Genomic DNA, 21,530 nt, shown 5'->3' with positions numbered 1-21,530 from the left:
AATACCTGCTCATTTCCACCAAGCACCGCTGGCTGAGACACTTCCAGAAAGCTGGCACCAGACCACAAGCCAATCCCCAGCAGCTGAAGGGTCCTGGGTCACCTCCTTGCCACCCCTGCTTGGCACCACACAACTTCCCAAGGTTTGCTAATATGAGTGAAGGAAAGCGAGCCCTCATTGTCATTGGAATTTGCATTTCTGTAAATTATCAGTGAGGCTGAGCATCTCTTTACACACCTGTCAGCCTCTCGGTGGTCCCTTCCCTGTGAACTGACTATTCACGACCTTGGCTTATTTCTCCTTCCTCGTCTTTTTCTTACTGCTTTACATAATCTAGAAGCTGGTCCCTTGCTAGTTTTAAAAACTGCAAGTGTCTTCTCTCCATCCCTTTATCTCATAAATTATTTTGCAATTTTTTTGTCAAAACAACTCATCACAAATATTTTCCATGCCATTCAGGATCCTCAGTGCCTTTATTTCTAATGGCTGCTTAGTGGCCATAGAGTAATGCTGGTTGTTTATTTAATAAACATTGAGACATTTAAAAGGTATACTTTTCACCACTATAAAAAATATTGCAATGAGTTGTCTAAGTCTTTCCATGGATTCACGATTAAATAACATTGTAATATAGTCTCACATTTCTAAAAGGAAATCACTGGGTCTAAAGGTAAGTAAACTATTCAGACTCTTAATTCGTATTTCCAAGTGGCCTCTCCTAAAGCACCATGCGAATGGACAGTCCTCCTGCAGGCAGTATAGGAGTTCACATTTTCTTAGTTGTTATTTTTTTTAATCCTGCTGATTTGCTGAAACAACAGCAAACACTCTAGGTTATTTCTGCTCTGTATCTGCTGCAGTGTGAGGAGCTGGGCACATTTCTGTCTGTCCGTGTGTCTGTCTGTTGCCAAACCCCCTTCCTAGCTCCCTGCAGCTTCTACTCTGGCGTCAAACTCTATTTCTCATTTCCCTAGTTCCTTGTCAAGGAGGTCTCAGCTTTTTCCCGTGGCTGTAAGTACCCCGAAAGCCACATATCCAGTAAGCATTAGCTCTGTGAAGGCAAGAGTATCACACCACTATTGGGGACTGGCATGGAGTAAATGCCCCATAAAATGAAGGAATAATGAAGGAAAGTACAAGTTAATCGATGAGTAGATTAACCTATTGACTGATGGCACCCAAATCTCTCTCTCTCTCCCCAGCCCAGGCCCCTCTTTGGAACAAGTTCTTTCTTTTTGCTCCAACATTCTTGGATTTCTCCCAAACCCTGAAAGCCACCACGTCCCAATCAAACTGCCATCCCAGGCACCAACAGAGCCAGCCCCAAGCCCAACCCAGAGCCACCCATCCACCAGGTGGCTGTTACAGCTGAGCTCAGTGCTATTTGCATCTTAGAAAATTCATTTTGTGGCCACACCTGCAAGCAGCACTAACTGGCGCGTTCGGTTCCCCACACCAAGCGTTAAGTCAGAGGGACCGGTCAGGTCAGAATACAACACAGCATTGAGCAGGGAACAGAGCAGGATACCCAGGGCAAGGATCACAAACCACCCCAGATCTTCTCTGCAACGTAGAAGCTGTGTCTGTTTACTGAAGTGAAACACTTGATGCCTCTTCTCTTAAATAGACTGAGAGTTTTGAAAAATGAGAATCTCTAATAAATGCGGATCCGTGAAACGGCGTGGCAGGGACGGCTGACTCAGATGCCCAGGTGTGGCTGCCCCCGTCCCCTGCCCTTCTGCGGATCTCTGATCACTCCACAGTTGCTTCAGTTTTATTTGAAAAGGGAAGGAAACAGGGAGTAGCCTCTCAGAGCCTGCATGAAGAACGGCAAGAAGAAACCATTCTAATCCTCCTCATTAGCGAGCAGTGCCCCACAGGAGTGCCAGCAGTGGCTCCGTACCTGGACAGGGAAGGGACAAGTCAGGTCCCCAGGGGAGGACTGGGCAGGGCTGGGCCCAGGCTGAGGAGGTGAAGAGGCACTTACCCTGGCACAGGATTGAAAGGAGTGCAAAAGTAATGATTTAATACACTGTTTTTAAAAATCCGAATTAACACCCAAACATCTGTGATTAAAAATACATATATATATAAAAATTTCAGATAAAGACAGAATCCTTGTCCCCCACACACACCTCCCCCCACAGTGACTTTTCCTGTGGGAATTCAAACTCATGGCCCCTTCACAAAAATTAACAAGTTAAACAAATACTGTCACCTCAGGGCCGGGCTTGGAGGACCCTGCTCTAATAGGAGCCTGTCCCAGCACAGGCAGGAAGCAGATGCTGGGGTCTGCAAATAATGGGCTTAGATCAAGTGAAGAAACCCACTGCTGCCCCGAGGTCCACATTTCTAAAATGGGGACAGCAGTATGTCCTCCTCTTAGGGTCTGTCAAGGATGCTGAGGGCTCAGAGCAGGCCACTGCTGGGCCCGGGACTGGCATTCTTCAGCACCCATTTGGTGCAGGCATCTATGTTCACCTCTTCATTCAATCGGCCACCACCCACTAGGAGCTAGCTGCCTGCAGCCTTCATCCACAACAGTACTGAGGAGGAAGCAGAGAGGTGACTTTCCTGGGGCCACATCACCAATCAGTGGCCTGAGCAGAAGCCACCTCAAGTCTCTGGACAGCCCAGCTTTAATGCCCAGCATGGCACCAGCAGTGCACCCAGGCAGCTGAACTCAAACCAGGGCTCACTCAGAGCTGAGGACAGAGAGAAGGGCTTGGCAAACTCCTTGGCCAGGTCACGCAGGCTGGGAGAGGGCTTTCCACCCTGAAAGTCCCCTTGGAGAGGGAGGCTTTTAGGGGAGGGAGAGAAATAGGTGTCTATGTAGGATGAGAGGACAAGAGGCTTCAGGGAGTCCCAGGTCTACTCTCTGGGAGCTGGACTGTTTCGCAGTGTGGGTCAGCTTGGCTCTTGTGACACTCCAGCTCAGTTTTGTCAGGTTGGGGCATGGAGCAGGAGCAGGGTCCCCATCTGAGAAACCAAATGACAAGTCTGAAGTGACCCTGAAAGGAAGAGATGCCCTGTGACCTCAGCAATACCAGGGCTGGTAGCAGCCACGTGGGACCCATGGGGCCAAGAAGCATCATCTGGGTTCTGTTTTATAATGACCTGCATAAGGCACCCTTCACACAGCTGCCCCACTGAGGGGTACCTCTGGGGCCGGAAGCATCTGTTGGGGTGTTGATGTTTGGGCTGCTAAATCAACATGTTGCTAGAGTGTTTTCATCCCTGACTTCCTGTTGAGTGGCTTGCAGACAGAGAGGTGTCTGAGGATTGAGATGTGATCTAGCAGCCCTGGGAAGTAAGATAGATGCCAAGAAGCTATTGTGGGGAGAAGCTACCCTGGACCAAGAAGACCCACGGAAGACCCTAAGGGGTAGGTGGCAGGGCAGCCTGGGAATCGTCCCACTCTGCAGAGAAGCCAGGCCTGGAAACAGAGTTGCTCTGATAAAATTAAACATTAAAATTCTTCCCCCCTTTCTTGTCAGCGTCTGACTATTCTCATTTCCAGATTATAAACTCCAGGTGCAGAAACTGCCTATTTGCCATCTACACAATGGGCCGCAGCCCTCAGGCCTTGGAGCTGGGGAGGCCTGTAAACCAGATGATAAAGAATAGAACAGAAACTTCTCGCTTGTCTGTAAATGGTTGCTTTCCCTTTCACTCCAAAGTCAGTTGCCTCCCTGCATGGCAGCAGGGCCGAACTTTCTTGCTTTCTTTTCAGCAAGGTTCTGGTCTCAACCTAGAACTCTCCAGAATAAGAAAAGAACAAAGCCATTCTTTTTCCAAAAGCACATGCAGGATGGGCCTAGGCCTTGCTTCCTTCTACCCCACCATTTCATATTAGAAGGAGATCTTACAAGTTAAATTTAAAATTTAAAAGGGGGGCAGTGGAGACAGAGTGATTTTCATCTCTGTATCATTTCGATTTATCTTCACAACAGCACCCATCAAGGGAGCAAACAGAAGCAGTATTTTGCAAGTACATGAAAGAGGCTCAGATAGGTTCCAGGGGCCACAAAGCAAGTTCTGTGTGTCTAACTCCAAACTCACAGGCTCTTCCTCAACCATACTCCCTCCCTCCAGAGCACCCCAGAACTGGGGACAGGACCAAGAGTCTAGTGAACATAAGCCACACTCAGACAAGTGCTCACTCAGAGCCCTTCCTGGGCCTTGGTCTCCACACTGATCAAGAGCATAGATTGCGCTTAAGTTTCCACTCGCTTTGGTATTCGATTATAAAGACTATATTTATCATTGATGATTTTGTCCAATTGACTGTAACAATGAACAAGGTGGTCAATTATAAAACGTAAAAGACTGCCAAAATGAATTGAAAGCAAAGACATAAATCCTTATATACCCATGTTTGCATGCAGAATGGGGACTGAAGACCCCATTTTTGGAAAGGGAAAACACCCTCCCAAAAAAGGGAAAAACAGAAATAAACTAAGCAAGGCAGAATAAAAGCAGTCTGTCTAGTTTACTTTTAAACCAGAAGTTAAATTCTTTATCTGAGCACTTTTCTGCCTTTCCTAACAGCCTAGCCTCTAAGGGTCTAACACCTCTGCTGGGTCTGTGAACACTCAGACCAATGGCCATAGAGGAGGCTACGGCAAGGACTGGAAAGAAACATCAACTAGGCTGTCCCCTGCCCGTTCAACAGCCAAAGCAAATATCCATTGTGGGGATTTGTATTACGGCCAGGGCAGAGATCAGGGGAACAGCTCAAGCCCTGAAATGTGGGCAGGAGGGCTTATGGACTCCCTTATCAACAGAGGAAGATGCCTCTGTGGTAGAGTTCAGAGTAAAATTCTTCTGTCCCACTGATTCTTCAGAGGATAACTGACACTGTGGCGTCTGCTCCTAATGAACTAATGAGGATTAATTTCCCCCAAGGAATCTGTGTGTGTGACCACAGACCGGAGGCTGCCCCCATACCAGGCTCAGATTTCGGATTTCTCAAGGCTGCTCAGACCCTTAAAGTTAATGATTATATATAGAATAACAACTAACATGCTTATTCAGATAAACTGATGATGTTTTTTTTCTTTTCTTTTTTTTCTTTTTTTTTTTGGCAGTTTTTGGCCAGGGTTGGGTTTGAACCCGCCACCTCCAGCACATGGGGCCGGCGCCCTACCCCTTTGAGCCACAGATGCCACCCAACTGCTGACATTTTTGTTGTCTTCCTCAGCTTACCCTCTGGGCTAAATGAGCAAATAGCCTTCAATGAAAGCTGAGTGGAACAAACACTCAGGGCCATCTGCTGTGAATCCCACAGACTAGCAGTGGTCCCCTATGTTCCTCGCCTTTGAAAACTCTATTCTACGTGTCCTGTCTCTTTATCGCTCACCTCTTCTAACTTTACTTTTCTTCAGTCTATGGCTGCCAGCTCCACGGATCTCAAAGGATCCTACACTGGGGCAGGATCCCAGCCCATGTTCATAGCAGCTGTATTCACAAAAGCCAAGAGAGAAACAACCCAGTGCCCAAGTGTCCATCAGTGGATGAATGGATAGCAAATAAAATGTGGTGTGTGTATGGGAGGGTGGATATTATTTAGCTTTACAAGGAAGGAAGTTCTGACACACACTACAACATGAATGAAACTTGAGGGTGTTATGCTGAGCAAAAAAAGCCAGTCACAGAAGGACACATATATGATTCCATGTATATGTGGGACCTAAGGGGACGGGGAAGGGGGTAAGGAGAGTTGGCACTGGATGGGCACAAAGTCTCAGTTTGTGAAGATGAAAATGTCCTGAAGCTAGATGTGGTGATGGTTATTAATGAACCAGACCCTTAAAAATGGTTACAATGGTAAATTTTATATTGTGTATATTTTACCACAATTTATTTTTCCTTCTTTTTTTAAATTTCAGATTAATATGAGGGCACAAACCATTGGGTTACGATGTTTGTGTTTGTTAGGTAGGATCCCTGTTGTAGGTGTGCCCCTTACCCCAGAAGTGTATCATATACTCTGACATTGTGCCTGTCAGGTGGGAGCACACCAATCCTCCTCCCTCTCCCCTTTTGCTCCTCCTTCCTCCTCCCTCCCTCCAGCTTGAATTAAATTGAGTTTTTCCCTGATGTTTTACTATAATTTATAGATAGATAGATAGAGTTTCAGTTAAAGGAAGAGGGTATAATTCATCCACTTTGATGACCACAATAAAATAACAGTAATTATTACCCCTACTGGAATGCTTGCTCCACACTGGGTTCTGAGCCAAAGGCTTTGCATGTATAAACTGATGTAATTCTCTCAAAAGCCTATGGCACAAGGACTGTTATAAGGCCCAGACACACAGGCAGCAGGGAGGAAGAGAGAGTCACCCTGAGTTTGAGCAGCATGCTTAGGCACAGTCCCAACCAGTGTTTCCAGGGGTGCTGTATAAATTCCCTTCTGGCCGGAGACTAGAAATCTTTGCCATGCAAATGGCATTATGCTGGAAGGACCGTGGGGAGATGAGCTGCAGAGGCCCTGTGTTCCACACCTGGGTTAGCTCTGGGCAGAGAGCACGGTTGTCACACAGAAGGGGGATCCATGAGGCTCACTGACAAGATCAGAGAAAATGGGAGACAGAAGTCGCTTGGAGGGCAGAGGCCCTGAGGATTTCCAGAAAGTAGGTAGGAGCACTGGGATTCCCGTAGAGTGTGCACGGGGCCCAGAGCACACTGTTAAGATACAAAGAAAAGGGAAGTAGGCGGACATGAAAAGTAGCCTAAACAGAATGGTCGCCTTGAGTTTCCCACATGGGCCCCTGAGGAAAAGCTTGTAGAAGGTCAAGGTGTCCTGAGGTTTCCTCCACATGCCTCACCTGGCTAACAGCCAGCCTCAAGTGGCACTTGGAGGGGAACAGTTGAGAGCTTTAGCATAAAACCTGCCCTCCTGGGGAACCTGTTGCTGATGGTAGTGGTCCTAAAACTGTAATATTCATCAGTATCACCTGGAGAGATGGTGAAAACCCAGATTCCTGGACCCCAGACCCAGGGTTTTCAATTCAGTTGGTCTGGGTGGGGCCCAGGGATTTGTATTTCTAACAAGTTCCCAAGAGGCACCAAGGCAGCTGGTCCAGGGGCCACACTTTGAAGCCCCCCACCCAGGAGATGCCTCAGAGAGATTTTGAAGCAGAAACATCTTACCATCTAGATTTTATCTATGGATCTAGAGAACCAGCTTGAAAACTGTCGTATGAGCAAACGGAGTGGCTCAGGGAAGCGGGAGCTCAGCCTTGCTCAGGTCCTGTGTGGGGTGGCACTCTCCCCGTAGAATTTGCTTCACATTATGATTCCATAAGGTGGACACTAGGGCTGGAAACTGAGGCTTGGAGCTTGGGCTTACACCCAGGTCTGTGTGTCTCCAGAGCCTCTCCACCACTGCTTGTCCAGCCCCCTAAAACTATCTTCTCTCCACCCTGCTCTGAAGAGAAAGTCTTTGCCCAAATCAATGATGTATTTACCTGAGGACCTGAGCTCTAGTGCATAAGAGTGTGTGGTGTGTAGGGAAACTGGGGTGTTAAAATGGATCCCTTTGCCTCTTCCCTTGCTGTCTTGAAAGTCCCCAAACCTGAAATCTCTGAACATTGAACTCGTAAGCCCCCTTTTCTCCTGCTCTCTTGGGATGTCCCGTCCATGGACACTCCCCTCCCTCCACCTCTCACTTCCCTCCCTTCATGCTGCCACCACTCAGACCTCCTGCTTCTGGGGTGAGCACCAGGTGTCTGTGAAACAACAAATGGAGAAACAGCAAGGACTTGACTCCACAGCAAGTGCAGGGTTTGCACAGAGCTTCTGAGTCCCCAACTTTCATGAGAGATCTCTACTCTCTCTCCAGACTGCCAGTAGATTGTCTTCGGACTCTGTGGCAATACCCCATGGGCCTCCAGCCTGCTCTTCAGAGTTCAGACTTGCCAGCCTTCACAATTGTGGGAGACAATTCCTTAAAAAGAATCTCTCTCTACATACACACACAAGTAGGCATGCGAGCACACCCTGCTGTTCAGTTTCTCTGGAGGACCCTTGCTGATTCACTACGGCAGGCTTTTATAAAGTAAAGCCTGGTGGAGGCCTTCACCCCCCACATCTGTCCACTTGTCCCATCAGCACTTGTTGAACTGGTACCAGGGGCAGGCACAGCGTCAGACTGTGAGCCTTCTTAGAAGCATGTGACAAAAGGAGCCCTATTTCGGTTGGGGATGAACGACACACCATCCAAAATGTTTCCCCAACTGAGAACAAAGAGAACAAAGACTGAGCATGAAACTGTGCAGAAGAGGTGCCCAAGAGAAAGAGGCTGTCGGTAACACACTAGAAGTGGGGTAAAGTCCCCTGGCACCCTCCCTGCTCCTCCCAGAGGCTATGGTTGCTCAGAAATGGCATTTCATAAAAATCCAGGTCTGATCTGCACAAACAAGGACCACCAATTAAAGAGCTGGGACAGGACTGTGTCACAGGGCCCTGCCACTGCTAAGCCCTGACCCTTGTACTGTAGCAACCTCAAAGTGGGGAGAATGATCTCAGAATGGGTCAAAATTCCAGAAGATGTGTGCTATCTCCCAGGTTAGATGAGAAAATTGTGATTTGGCATCAAGCCCCGTGTGTCCCGGCTCCTAATGTGGTGAACTTCGGAAGCTCAGAAGGGACTCTCCAAAATCCTGGGAAATGCCCTGGGGTGGCCTGTGGAGAAGCAGCCCTGGGCGGGGAGGGTGGGTGATGGCAGCACATCCTCTCTGCAGAAGCGTCTCAGGGCCAGGGGCCAGGACTATGGGAGAACAATGTGAGCGGAGCTTGGTGGACAGGATCATCCATCCCATGGAGCTGGAAAGGCTGAAAATAAGCTCAGTGGGAACAGTCATGTGGTCTGGAGAGGCTACGAAACCTTGGACATGACCCAAAGGAGTGAAGAGTCGGTTGATGAGCTTGGAAACAGAGCAGTCATCGCCCACCTAGGCTGTACATCAATGCCAGCCAGCTGGGAGGCCATGCTCCTCCAACAGTGCAACTTGATCAATCTGGGTGGGCCCCAGTCATAAGTGTTGACTATGAGGTCTCAGGTGACTGTATCGTGTCCCCAGGTGAAGCCACGAGCCTAGGAAGACATACTAAGCCACTGAAGAGTTGCCTTGCCAAGACCCCCCCACACACAGAGCTCTGTGAGGCCCAGAGAGGTGAGCAGCTTGTGAAATATCATGGAGCTGGTGAGGAAGAGAACAAGGAGCCACCTCCAGGTCTGTCCTGCTTCACAGCAGGCCCTGCAGTCAGAGGCCAGACATCAGCTCTGGGATTCCCTGGGAGCAGGGCTGAGGGCTCCAGGCCTGTGAGCAGACGGCCCAGTGCATCTGTAAATGGTCTCCGAGGGACCCCAGCTACATGGCAGCCTCTGCCCTGACTCCCTGAAAAGAACCAGCATCCTGCTGAACCCAGGCCCTAAGGGCAGGCTGAGCCAGAGCAATATCACACAGATCTGATTCAAATCCTAGCTCTACTTTCTCCTAAGCTATATCCTTACTGACTTAGGCTCTCAGCCCCTGTCTTGATCTGAAAAATGGGATCAGCATCTTCCTTGCAAGGTAATGGAAAGAACAGAACAAGCCACTGTACTTGACAGGATGTCCAGTACATGCTAGATGTCCACAAGTGCTGGTTCCTCCAACTGGGGCCCCAGCCCCCAGCCCTGGCCTCACTCTCACTCTGCACCTTGCTGCCTCAAGGTTCCTGAAATCTGCAGCACTTCCTGAGGGAGCCTGAACTCACATAAGCCTTTGTGGGTGTGCTCCAGGGCCTTGATCAGTCCTTAGGGTCCAGCTTCAAGGTCAGGGTAAGCTGCCCCAGTCCACTCTAAACCCTGCTTCTCTCCTATGTCTCCTTCCCCAGCTGGCCACTACATCTGTCCAATTGTGAGTTTTCTTACAACATGGAGCTGATTTGTTGGATATCAGGACAAGGCCTTAGGGTGCAGGTGAGGATCTGGGCATTGTGAGGCACCATATATAAATGGGAGCAGAAGGGCTATCCCCAAAACTGTGAGTCTGTGTCAAGGGGACACCACATGAGGAGCAGGTAGAGAAAAGGGTGGCCCTGCAGATAGAGGGTGGAAGCGCAAGAACTGAGCAGACTGAGAGGTACCCTGTGGGACCTGAATGCCCAGCTTACCCTTGGCAGTAGCATTGCCAGGACCAGAGCCTGGCTGCTGGACTTGGCCTCAAGGGAGACCCCACCAATCAACCCAGTGCTGCCCCAAACCTCACCAGCTAGCAAGTATCCCCACCTCCTACCTGGGTGGAAGGCAGAGTGTTCGTGCAGGCAGAGCCCAGGGCCCCACACTTGCTTCAAATGACTTACAAGGGAAGGTGCACACTGAGATTGTTTCCACAAGTTCAGGAATTCCCCAGAGGACAGGTGGAGACTCTACTTGGCAGGAACCAGGCAGGTCCATGGCCCTCAAAACTTCCTTTTTTTTGCTTCCAGTCTGTGCTGTGCTCCTGACAAGCACACACCTCTGTGGTTTTGCAACAGGAACTCACAGTATCCTGCACAAGGGGCTGGTTCTGTATCTCGGTATGTGCACCAACTTCCACATTGCCAAAAATGGCCAGGGAACGCTTCCCCCAGTCATCGCCTCTTAGCTCAGTTACAATGGGAACAAAAACATGAGCTGGAGACAGCACAGGTAACAAGAAGCCTAGTCCAACGTGGGGCTAATCAGTGGCTGGGTCTCTGATGAGGAAGTGCTGCTTAAGTGAGCACCATGGATGAATGGCCATCTACTAAGAGACACCAACATTCTCTCATCTTAGAAAATCTGCAAAGTAGGTTTTATCATCCCCACTCCACAGAGGGGCAAAATGAGACTCAGAAATTGAGACTTAGAGACAAGTAATTTAACTGAAATCAAACTGCTGGCAAGCATCAGAATCAAGGTCAAAGACAGGTCCCTCCTCTCACACTGAGGCTGGCTTCACACAGAGGCCAGCAGTGGTACGAACATGCCCTGGGGCACCTCAGGGGTTCCCGGGCAGGACTTGCAAAGCTGTGGCAGAGCCCTGGCCATAGGAGGGCCAAGCCAGGTTGCTGTCTGGCCCCAGTTCATTCCACAAGAAGGGAAGTCCGTAACAGGCCCCTGTGGTCATGCCATCACCCAGGGAAATGGTGATCCCCAAGAGCCTTGAGGTCATTAGCCTGGCATGATGTGGGTACCGCATGTTCTGTGGGGTACACCTAAGCTAAGCCACACGGTGCTATGTGTGACACCAGCACCCCCAGGCTAAGCCACCAGTGCTATGCTCTACTTGGCATGCTCTATTTAGTGGGTCTTTGGATTATTAAGCATGGGAGAAACAGAATCACCCACGGTTCACAGCCCAGACTTCAAAACTCACAGTCAAGGGACCAGCTGGGCAGGCGGTAGGCAAGACAGTGCCCACCATGGCCAGGAGGCTGTTACCCAGCCTGGGCAGGGTGTGGAGGTCTGGGAGTGCTTCTCGGAACAAACGGTGCCTATCATGGGCATGGAAGGATAACAATGGGCTCTCTGAGCAAGTGGACGGGCACTCCAGATAGCAGGGAAAGTCCAAGGTCCCAAGGAGAAGCTGGAGCAGAAGAGGCAGGGACGAGGTGAGGCCTGTATGGTGAGAGGGCCAGGAACACCAGGCTCGTCCCATGGAGCCGTCTTGGGGGTCACTGCAAGGCTCTCAACAGAGGGTGACACAAACAGCTTATAGCAGTCCCCTGCTAGATGCTGGGCCTGCCCTGGGACCCAGAGCCTGCTGCTCAGTGCTCCCAGCTTACTGGGAAGATGAGGCAGGGAGAGGGATGCTCTAATTCTAATGCAACACCTGAAATGTGCCTGAGGGGCAGAGGGAAGGGGTTGCTTACTGGGGGGAAGGTGGGGGTGAGATGGAGGTGAGTTGGGGGCTTGGAGAAGGAGGAAGAGGCTACCCAGAAGCAGGTGCTCTGGAGAGGGAGCCAGAGCACAGGAGAAATAAGCCAGGCAGAGGGACAAGCAAAGCCACAGCAGGGGCTGGGGTCAACCACACCTTCTGTTACCCAACTGGGAGGGATGGGGGAGCAGGGCCGCCCCACCCCGTTATTCCTTACCCTCCAACCTCTGGAAGAAGCAGAAACACAAGGGAAGTTGGTGGCACCCTTTGCAACTCTAAGGTCACATGTTCAGATGAGAAGGATTTTTACACATTTCCAGGATGGCTCTGTGTGCCCACACATCTAAATCACTACTTGAACTTTGAAACTCATCTGGAGAACACATTCCTGATGTGGAAGAAAACAAGCACTTAATTGTCAGGTACCATCTAAAGCACAAGAAAGTGAAGACGCCAACCCCCTGCATCAGACATAAAGAGAGCTGCTGGCTTTCCCGGGCTCCCTGGCCCATACTATGCCTGGCAGAGCTGAGCCCAGAGAATTCTGCCTTTAGGTCACAGTGAGAAAAAGAGATGCTTTCAGATGCACCTTCAGCTGGTGATGCTTTTTCTCCAAAGTGAGGAGCAAAGAAACACAGTGGTGGCAGCTGGGAGGAAGGGATTTCAGCCGCTGATTGGGTCTCTTTGCCTCCCTGTGGCTCAGTTTCCCTGTCTGTAACATGAGGCATTTAGATGTTCCTTAAGGGTCCCATCTGCCAAGGAAGTTCTGCGGTTCAAGTTGGTGTCATGTTCACCACCCTCAGATTTCTCCTTTGAGTGCTGAATCTCTGATTAACCAGAACGAGTCTCCCACAAACTGGCGAACTGCTTAATGTGCTAGGAATATTTTTTAACCCAGATCTAAGTTGTTTATATGCCCAGGAGGTAAGATGGAAGGATAGCATCTGAAGAGAACTGAAAGGAGCCAAGGGACCTCAGAATGCCACACGATGGCATGAGATAGGTTCTCTGACACCTGTCCTCTATGGGGTCAGCAGCCCAGGCTGGGCTTGGCACCATCCCCACTGCTCCTGAGGCTTCTCCTGGCCTTGCCATGGCAGGCCTCTGCCTCCAGGCTCCCCACTGCCCCCATGCAGCCCACACTTCCAAACTTGGAAGCACAACTCCATCATGTTACTCCCTTGCTCAAATGTCCTCAGTGGCCCTGATGATAGAGCCTAAGCCCCAGCCCCTCTCCTTGCCTAACTTACCACGGCACCCCAGTGGGGTCTGACCGAATGCACTATTCACTCACACGCTGACTCTGTCTTACTCAGGGCCCCTCTCCACCTGGAAAGCCCCTCCAAATCCTGCAGCTTTCCAGAAAGAGCAGAGGCTGCCTAGGGCAATAACCCCACCCCCTCCAGTTCCAAACTCTTCCCAAGCTTTCAATGCTGCCTCAATCATAATTTCACTTAGTAACTACAGCAGGACCATTGCAGGAGGAAAGGGAAGCTGGAGGTGAAAGCTGTGTGTGCAGGGACACCAGGGTAGAGGCAGGCAGGCTCTGCAGAAGTCTACATGGTGTAACTCACAAATGAATCATTTCCCCAGTACCCGCTGCCTATAATTAGTAGGCTCCCATCACTTTCTTCCCTATGTTATCACTATTCACAAACACGCTCTCTCTTTCTCACACTTGCATTCCCTCCATTCTAAGTTTCTATCCATTATAAAATGTCATGGTTATTTAATTTAAGTGCCTTGGAAAGGAAAATCGTCATATTAAATAAATACACGCCTCAAAAATGAGACTATTCAGACACTTTGGATTGTGCAAGGAAAAAAAGAATTTCCTGGAAAGAAGGCGATCTTTCCAAAGGGTACTGCAAGGGCCCCTCCCATCAGGGAGGCTTAGGATAGAGCATCTCTCTGAGGGCACCTGCTCCTCCTGCCCAACCCTCTGCCCACCATGGAGCTATATCCCCATCTCAGCTGCCCTGTTAGGGTCAATGTGGCATGGCCCACAGGCGTGTGCAAGGAAAGACTGTAAGGGAATAACAAGAACCTGTGTTCTGATTGCAGAGTAGGGCCCCTGGGGGGTTTCCACTTTTGAATATCTGGACATCTGTTCGCCCTGATTCTCCTGGCTCCTTGCTCACCCTCCACCCTCCTCAGAGACAGTGGCGTTCCCCACATCTCCCACCCACCGGAGGGAAACACCTGGGTCAGTGAGGAGCCTATGCCTTGGGACTCAGGATCCCCAAACCTAGGCTGCTGCATTCTTTTAATTGCTATTCCTAAAGAACACATTTTCTCAGGGCAGAGACACCAGGGACACATAGCTACAAGGACATTGGACCCTGCCTCTGTTACACTCACAGTCCTGCTGTCTGCTACATGTGGGGCCACTCTCTTCTGGATTCCAGGCATGCTCAAAGCCAGGGACAGCCCTGTGGGTTCTCGGCAACACATTTCAACATTATCAGCTCCCTGTACATTTTGGGCGGCCTGCCAGGCTCCAAACAGTTTCTTTATGTGCATATATCTTTATCTTCACCTATATATCTCTTAATATTTTGTGCATATCTTTTTAAAAGCTTATCTAGACTCTGACCACCTCTTATTATTTCCGCTACTATCACTTTGGGGCAAGCCACAATCACCTCTAGTCTAGATTATTGCAATAGATTGATAGTCTTGCGTCTTCCTTTGGTCACCTACAATCTACTTTATCCTATGACAGCCAAAGTGATTCTTATTTAAAATAAAAGCATATATCTGTAGTCCCAAGTATGTGGGAGACTAAGGCAAGAGGATTGCTGAAGCCCAAGAGTTTGAGGTTGCTGTAAGCTATGATGCCATGGCCCTCTACCCTGGGCAACAGAGTGAAGACTGTGTCTCAAAACAACAACAACAAAGTAAGCAGACCATTTATTTTATTTATTTATTTATTTGGCTTTAAAATGGTTAACTATGGACATTTCATACTCACTCTGTCCACTAAGAAGAACCAAAATAATAGACAATCACTTTTGACTGAATCATCCAAGACAGAACTCTGGAATTCAACTGGAAAATGACAGGCAGGCTAGGCACCTGTAGCTCAGCGGCTAGGGCACCAGCCATGTACACGGGAACTGGTGGGTTCGAATCCAGCCTGGGCCTGTCAAACAACAATGACAACTACAACCAAAAATAGCTGGACGTTCTGGCGGGCACCTGTTCTCCCAGCCACTTGAGAAGCTGAGGCAAGACAATCACTTAAACCCAAGAGTTTGAGGTTGCTGTGAACTGTGACAACACCACAGCACTCAACCAAGGGCAACATAGTGAGACTCTGTCTCATTAAAAAAGAAAGAAAAGAAAGAAAGAAAGAAAGAAAGAAAGAAAGAAAGAAAGAAAGAAAGAAAGAAAGAAAGAAAGAAAGAAAGATAGATGACAGGCAGTATCAAAAGCAAAGAAGGAGAAGGAAACAAGGCAGCCTGCTTGGCTGAGATCAGCTGGCTGCCACAACGGTCTCTCCAATATGGGGAAAGGGTAAGTGAGAGATTCAGGGAGGAACCTCACGCTTCGTTTCTCACATTCTTTGAAACCTAAGAAGCTACACAAAGGCACCAATTTAGAATTCTGCACCCAACTGACTATGCATTGTTCCTGGGCCCAGCAGTCATGGAACAGAGATGCAAGAGAAACATGGGCTGCTGCCCTTGGGTTTGGGTGCAAACAACAGGTTAGCACACCTGGGGTTGAGATGCCAAGCACTGTGTGAGCTCTACACCCACTGGTCTAGGCTGCCATCACTGGAGGCACCATCAACGTCCCCCTCCACCACCAACTAGCAGGGCAGCAGCATAGCCAGTGCTGCCTCCCACCTGAGCATTACACCAGTGGCCTGGAGTTCACCTACTCTTCCTACCCTGGCCAGCACCTATGCACACCATCAGGTATTCTAAAGACAAGCCAGCCCAGCCCAGCTTTGTCCCTTCCCCTACTATACCAGAGCACACAATCTAGGGGACAGAAGATTGCTCAGCTCAATCCACCACCACTGGTACCTGACTGAATATTCCTCCCAGAGACCTGAGGCTGGGTCTCCACACCTAGCCGCTATCATTGTAGCTGGCACCTACTTGCATCCATCATCAACACTGGGACCCAGAGAGTCACCTCAGCACCGCCACTGCAATTGTTCACACCACACTGGCTGCCTAGGGGCTCACCCTCCTGCCTGGTCCAAAGCTGCCACTACCAACATATGAGCAAACCATCTGCAGGCCCAATAATCAGTCTTCCTGGGCCTACCAACACGGGTGCCAGTGTATGACACCCCAGGGTGCCAAGCCAGGCATGCTCAGCTCACCACTGCCACCACTGGGGCCTGAAGACTGGCTTATCTGGCATCCCAGTCACCAGCAAAACTGCACCGCAGCCTCCAATAATAACTGCACCTCAGCCACCAAGGAAATCTCAGATACCTCTGATGCCGCTCCTAGCCAAAGAAATCCTACAGAGACCACACTACTGCACACACTCACAATCAAAGCCAAGTGCTCTACCCAGTCATTACCATAAATTCTTCCTCAGGAAGAAATCTTCTACAAAAACAAATTTAAAAATTGAAATAAGCAACTGATAGACCAGATGTGCAGATAGCAGTGTGAGGACACAGGAGATATAAGAAAGCAAGAAAATGTGACACCGACAAAGAAATACAATTCTCCAGAAACAGATCCAATCAAAAAGAAATACATGAGGGCAGTGCCTGTGACTCAAGGAGTAGGGCGCCAGCCCCATATGCCAGACGTGGTGGGTTCAAACCCAGCCCCAGCCAAAAACTGCAAAAAAAAAAAAAATGAAAGAAAGAAAATACATGAAGTCCCAGAGAAATAATTCAAATTATTTATTCTAAGGAAGCTCACTGAGATATAGGAGAACTTTGGAAAAATGGAAATAAATTAGACAAACAACTCAGTATATGAATGAGAATTTTATCAGAGAAATACAAGCACTGATAATTAAGTTCATGAACCTGTCATCATGTCAAGAACATATCCAAGACACCATCTTTCATAAATGATTCTGGGAAAATTGGATATCAGTATGCAAAAGAATGAAACTGGACCCCTATTTCTCATCATATACAAAAATGAACCCAAGATGGAATAAAGACTGAAACATAAGGCCTGCAACAGTAAAATTACTGGAAAAAAACATAGGGAAAACACTTCAATACATTGATCTGGCCAAAGAATTTATGTCTAAGACCTAAAAAACACAGATATCTAAAAAAAAAAATAGATAAAAAGAATCTGTTATTAGGCTAAAAAGTTTCTTCACAGCAATGGAAACAATCAACAAAGTGAAGAGACAATCTCTTAAATGGGAGAAAATATTTGCAAACCGTTCAACCAACCAGGGACTAGTAGCCAGACTATACAAGGAACTCATAATAACTCAGCAATAAAAAAATCCTATTAAGAAGTAGACATGAACAGACAATTCTCAAAAGAAGACATACAAATGGCCGCAAGGATATGAAAAAATGATAAGCTTCACTCTTCCACAGGGAAATTCAAATCAAAACTACAGTGAGCTATCAGCTTACCCCGTGTAGAATGGCCATTATTAAAAGGGCAGAAAATAATAGACGCTCATGAAGATGTGCAGAATAGGAAACTCTTTTTCACTGTTGGTAGCAACGTAAAGTAGTACAATTAATGGAAAACAGTATGGGGATTTCTTATAAAACTAAAAATATAACTAGCATACTTCCAGCAATTTCACTACTACTATACAAAGGAAAATAAATCAGTTGATACCTGTTTTCATATGTTTATCATAGCATTGTTCACAAAAGCAAAGATACATAATCAAGCTAAGTGTTTATCAATAAATAAATAGATGAAGAAAATGTGGTGGAGATAAATGCATAAAGACATACTATTCAGGCACAAAAATGAACAAAATCATATCATTTACAGCAACCCAGATGGAACTGGAGGTTATTATGTTAAGTGAAATAAGCCAAGCACAGAAAGGCGAATATTGCATGTTCTCACTCATAGATGGAAGCTAAAAGAAGTCGATCTCATAAAGGTAAAGAGAAAAATAATACATACTAAAGTCTGTGGATGGTGGGTGAGTGGAGAATGAAGAGAAGTAGGTTAATAGGTACAAACATAAGATTATATAAAAGGCAATAAGTTCTATTTTTTGACCCCACTTGACATAATGGACAACAATGTATTGTGTATTTCAAAGTAACTAAGAAAAAGGGCTTTAATGATTCACAACACATAAAAATGGTACATCACAATGAAGGACATCTCAAGTACCCTAACTTGATCATTACACATCCTATGCATGTATCAAAATACTACATATATTCCATAAATATGTAAAATATTATTTACCAAAAAAATGCAAGCATACATCAGCAACAGTTTAGAAAATGTACTTAAATGACAATTGGCATGATATAAAATCTAAGCCATGTACAAATAAATCTAGTGAAAAGCACTAGTATTATAAAAAATTATAAAATTGTATTTAAATACTTTAGAGAATACCTGAATAAATGGTGAGACAAATCATGTTTCTGAATTGGAAAAGTCATTTTCATAAAAATTTCTTCCAAAATTATATTTCCAATCAAATCTGAACACAGTATTTTTTTCTTAAACTTGATAAGCTAATTCTAAAATGTATATGAGAGAGTAAAATAGTCAAAACATAAGGAAGAAGAAAAAAAGGGGAAGACTCTTTCCAGATATCAAAACTTATTATTAACCCATAGTTAATAATATTATACAGTATTGGTGAAAAGATAGGCAAATTGACAGAATAGTAAACCAGAAACAGATGGGCATACACAGCTCACTTTCCAGCAGAGCCGTCATAGCTCAGTGGTTAATTGTTTTTCTCTACCTCACACCATACAGAAAATCCATTTCCAAGCAGATTAAAGACTTAAGTGTAAAATGCAATCTTATAACATTTTTCAAAAATAATATAAAAGTAATTTTATAATTACTAAGGGAAGAGAATTTTTTAGATAATACATAAGTATATATCATAAAGTAATAGATGAATAGATTAAACTTGTTTGAAATTAAGAAAGCAAGTCATTAATAGAAATCACAAAGAACATAAGGAGACATGGCACAAACAAAAGAAAAATGGCAAGAAAATTAATATCTGGAATATGCATTGAATTATGACAAGTCAGGAGGATAAAAGACAGATAACCCCATAGAGAAATGGGCAAAGGTTTAAATAGGAAATGGGATCTAGAATGATCAATAAACACATAAAATGATGCACAACCTTAGTAATTTGAGAAATGTAAATTAAAAACATTATTAGATGGCCTTTCATTTCCACAAGATTAGCAAAAGTAAAATATTAGATAATATCAAATGTTGGTGAGGATGTGGAACAAAAGACACTTTAATGCATTGCTGATGAGTGGGTAAAAATTCACGAGTACGTTGGAAAACAGTTCAGTGCCATACAGTATGGCTGAAGTTATGGATAGCCTATGAGCCACCAATTCTATTTCTAGTCTATATACCCTGGAGAAATTCTTGCAAACACATACCCCAGGACATATGAAAGAATAGTGCTACCAGCACTGCTTAAAATAGGAAAAAATAAAGCCTCTAGAAATATCTCAAGTGCCCATCAGCAGTATCTCAAAGAAATATATTGAGGTATATTTATATAACAGAATACTATAAAACAGTAAAAGAGGAATCAATCAGAACCACATGCAACAACATGAAAGAATTTCAAAAACAATTTTGAGCCAAGTAAGCAGGTCTTAAAAGAATATTTAATTCCATGTTTATGAAGCTCAAGAACATGCAAAACTAAATCACATATATTCAATAATTTAAATATACAAAGCAAAACTAGGAAGAAAAGGAAGAGAACAATAAACCCCAAACTCTAGACAGTAGCTGCCTCTGAGGAGAAAGAGAGGAGGACGGGCACAAAGAGGACTTCAGAGACGATCTTAAAAAAAATAATGAAATAAAAAATCTAAAATGTCAGCACCCAGGGTTTGTGTTATTTTTATTCCTCCTACCCTACATGCTTTTTCTAAATTTTCTTTTCTATCTACTCAACTTCAAGAATCTTCCCAAGCTGCTAGGAACATAGCCCAGGTTCTCAGAGTGGACAGACAGAAAAGGTCTCCCAGACATGCCCCATTCTCTACCTCTCTGGCTGAGTCCCCAGGTATGACCCTCACCCAACTCTGCCACTCTATCCTCTACCAGGCCTCCTCCAGACTTTTGCCAAGAACATGTCTCAGAAAGCACAGGGCCCAGAACTCCCTTCCTGCAGGTCCCCTCTTGAAAGAATGGAATCTTCCCTGGCCTCCCAAGGCCCTCTACCCACTCCTCTCCCAGCCACTTCAGCCTATGACACTGAGCACCACAGACTCCTGTTGCCTCTACAAGCACCTGGCAAGGAATGGCTTCTCAGTAAACATTTTTTAATAAGTAAATAGAAAGCCACACAGAAAATCATATTAAAATCAAAATGTTCCTTGGAAAGGGTTATACATAAAACCCTTAGTTATCAGGTCAGCTCTTCCTCCCTTTAGATAGATTCAGACAAAAGATTGATTTAGCGTTCCAGAAGGTTCAATTTCAGAGGAAAGTAGATGAACCAGATGGTCCTTCTTATTCAGAAAATGGTGTTTCTAAGGTTTTTGTAGTAATTCAAATGAGGGACGTGAGGCCTAAGGTGGCACCTACTTACCCTTGACCCACAGTCCCAGCTCTCTTGGCAGCCAGTCTGAAGTGGCCCCCACTGCTCTGCACTCTTCAGAGGCTTGGAGGGGGGAGTCTCACAGGGGGCACCCTCTCTCCATCCCCTAGATAGTTGTCATGGGCCAGTGTCAGCCTTGCCCAGATGTGGCAGGTTCACTGTTCTAGGCAGAATTGTGAGAAAGGGCTTGACCAGCTGTCAGAGGATGAGGAGACACTGGAGCCTGGTTGTGGCTTGGCAAACCCCAACAGTGAGAGACACCCCAGCAGATACAGGCACCAGAGCGGCCCTGACCACATGGCAGCCTGCACTCACACACTTCCTGCTCCTCCGCTCACCTCCTTTGCCACATCCACAAACCCAGACCAAGTCCTGGGGAGCACATGTGCCCCCCATAGTCAGCCTTCCAGGAGAGAGCAGGCCATAGCTGTCCCAGGTCCACATCAGTGTTGGACTGGTTTGGTCAAGAGAAAGGTGACCTACCTGGCAGGGTGGCAGTCAGGGGCTGAATATGTCAGATGACATGGGCACCCTCATCCCCAGCTGCAGCCCCTCGGGCTCAGGGGAAGAGGGCCTGGCCCAGCAACGTCAGTCTTCAACGACGTTTCACTATGAATCACTTGCGCTGGGACTCTGCTCATTTCCTGGAGAAAGCAGAAGTGGAGAGTCGGCAGATGCCTGACCCGGCCCACTCCTCAGCCTACAACAGAGCTTCTCGCGTTGTGGCCAGTGACTCAAGCTCTGTAGAAAGGCCCCTTGGGACTGTACGCTCAGAGGTCAAACAGCACTGGCTGGGGCCAAAGACAAAAAAGGGAAAGTTCAGCCCAATAGCAAAAGTCTATGTTCTGTGTCCACTATTTACTAGGAGTGAGACCA

The 21,530-nt window shown here is 46.9% G+C and overlaps 1 protein-coding gene across 1 annotated transcript in view; it reads right to left on the bottom strand.

Annotated features, from left to right (window-relative positions):
- Positions 1 to 21,252, bottom strand: part of WDFY4 (WDFY family member 4) — a 279,600-nt gene extending 258,348 nt beyond the window's left edge. The window contains exon 1 of the mRNA XM_003801656.3: positions 21,138 to 21,252. The gene's annotated coding sequence lies outside the window, so the exon portion shown is untranslated. The remainder of the gene's footprint in view (positions 1 to 21,137) is intronic.
- Between the last annotated feature and the right edge of the window lie 278 nt (positions 21,253 to 21,530).

The sequence above is a fragment of the Otolemur garnettii genome, unplaced genomic scaffold (genome assembly GCF_000181295.1).
Source record: "Otolemur garnettii isolate 467f Iridium unplaced genomic scaffold, OtoGar3 scaffold00217, whole genome shotgun sequence".
NCBI classification, from domain to species: Eukaryota; Metazoa; Chordata; class Mammalia; order Primates; family Galagidae; genus Otolemur; species Otolemur garnettii.
This window is presented reverse-complemented; position numbering and strand designations above follow the sequence as displayed.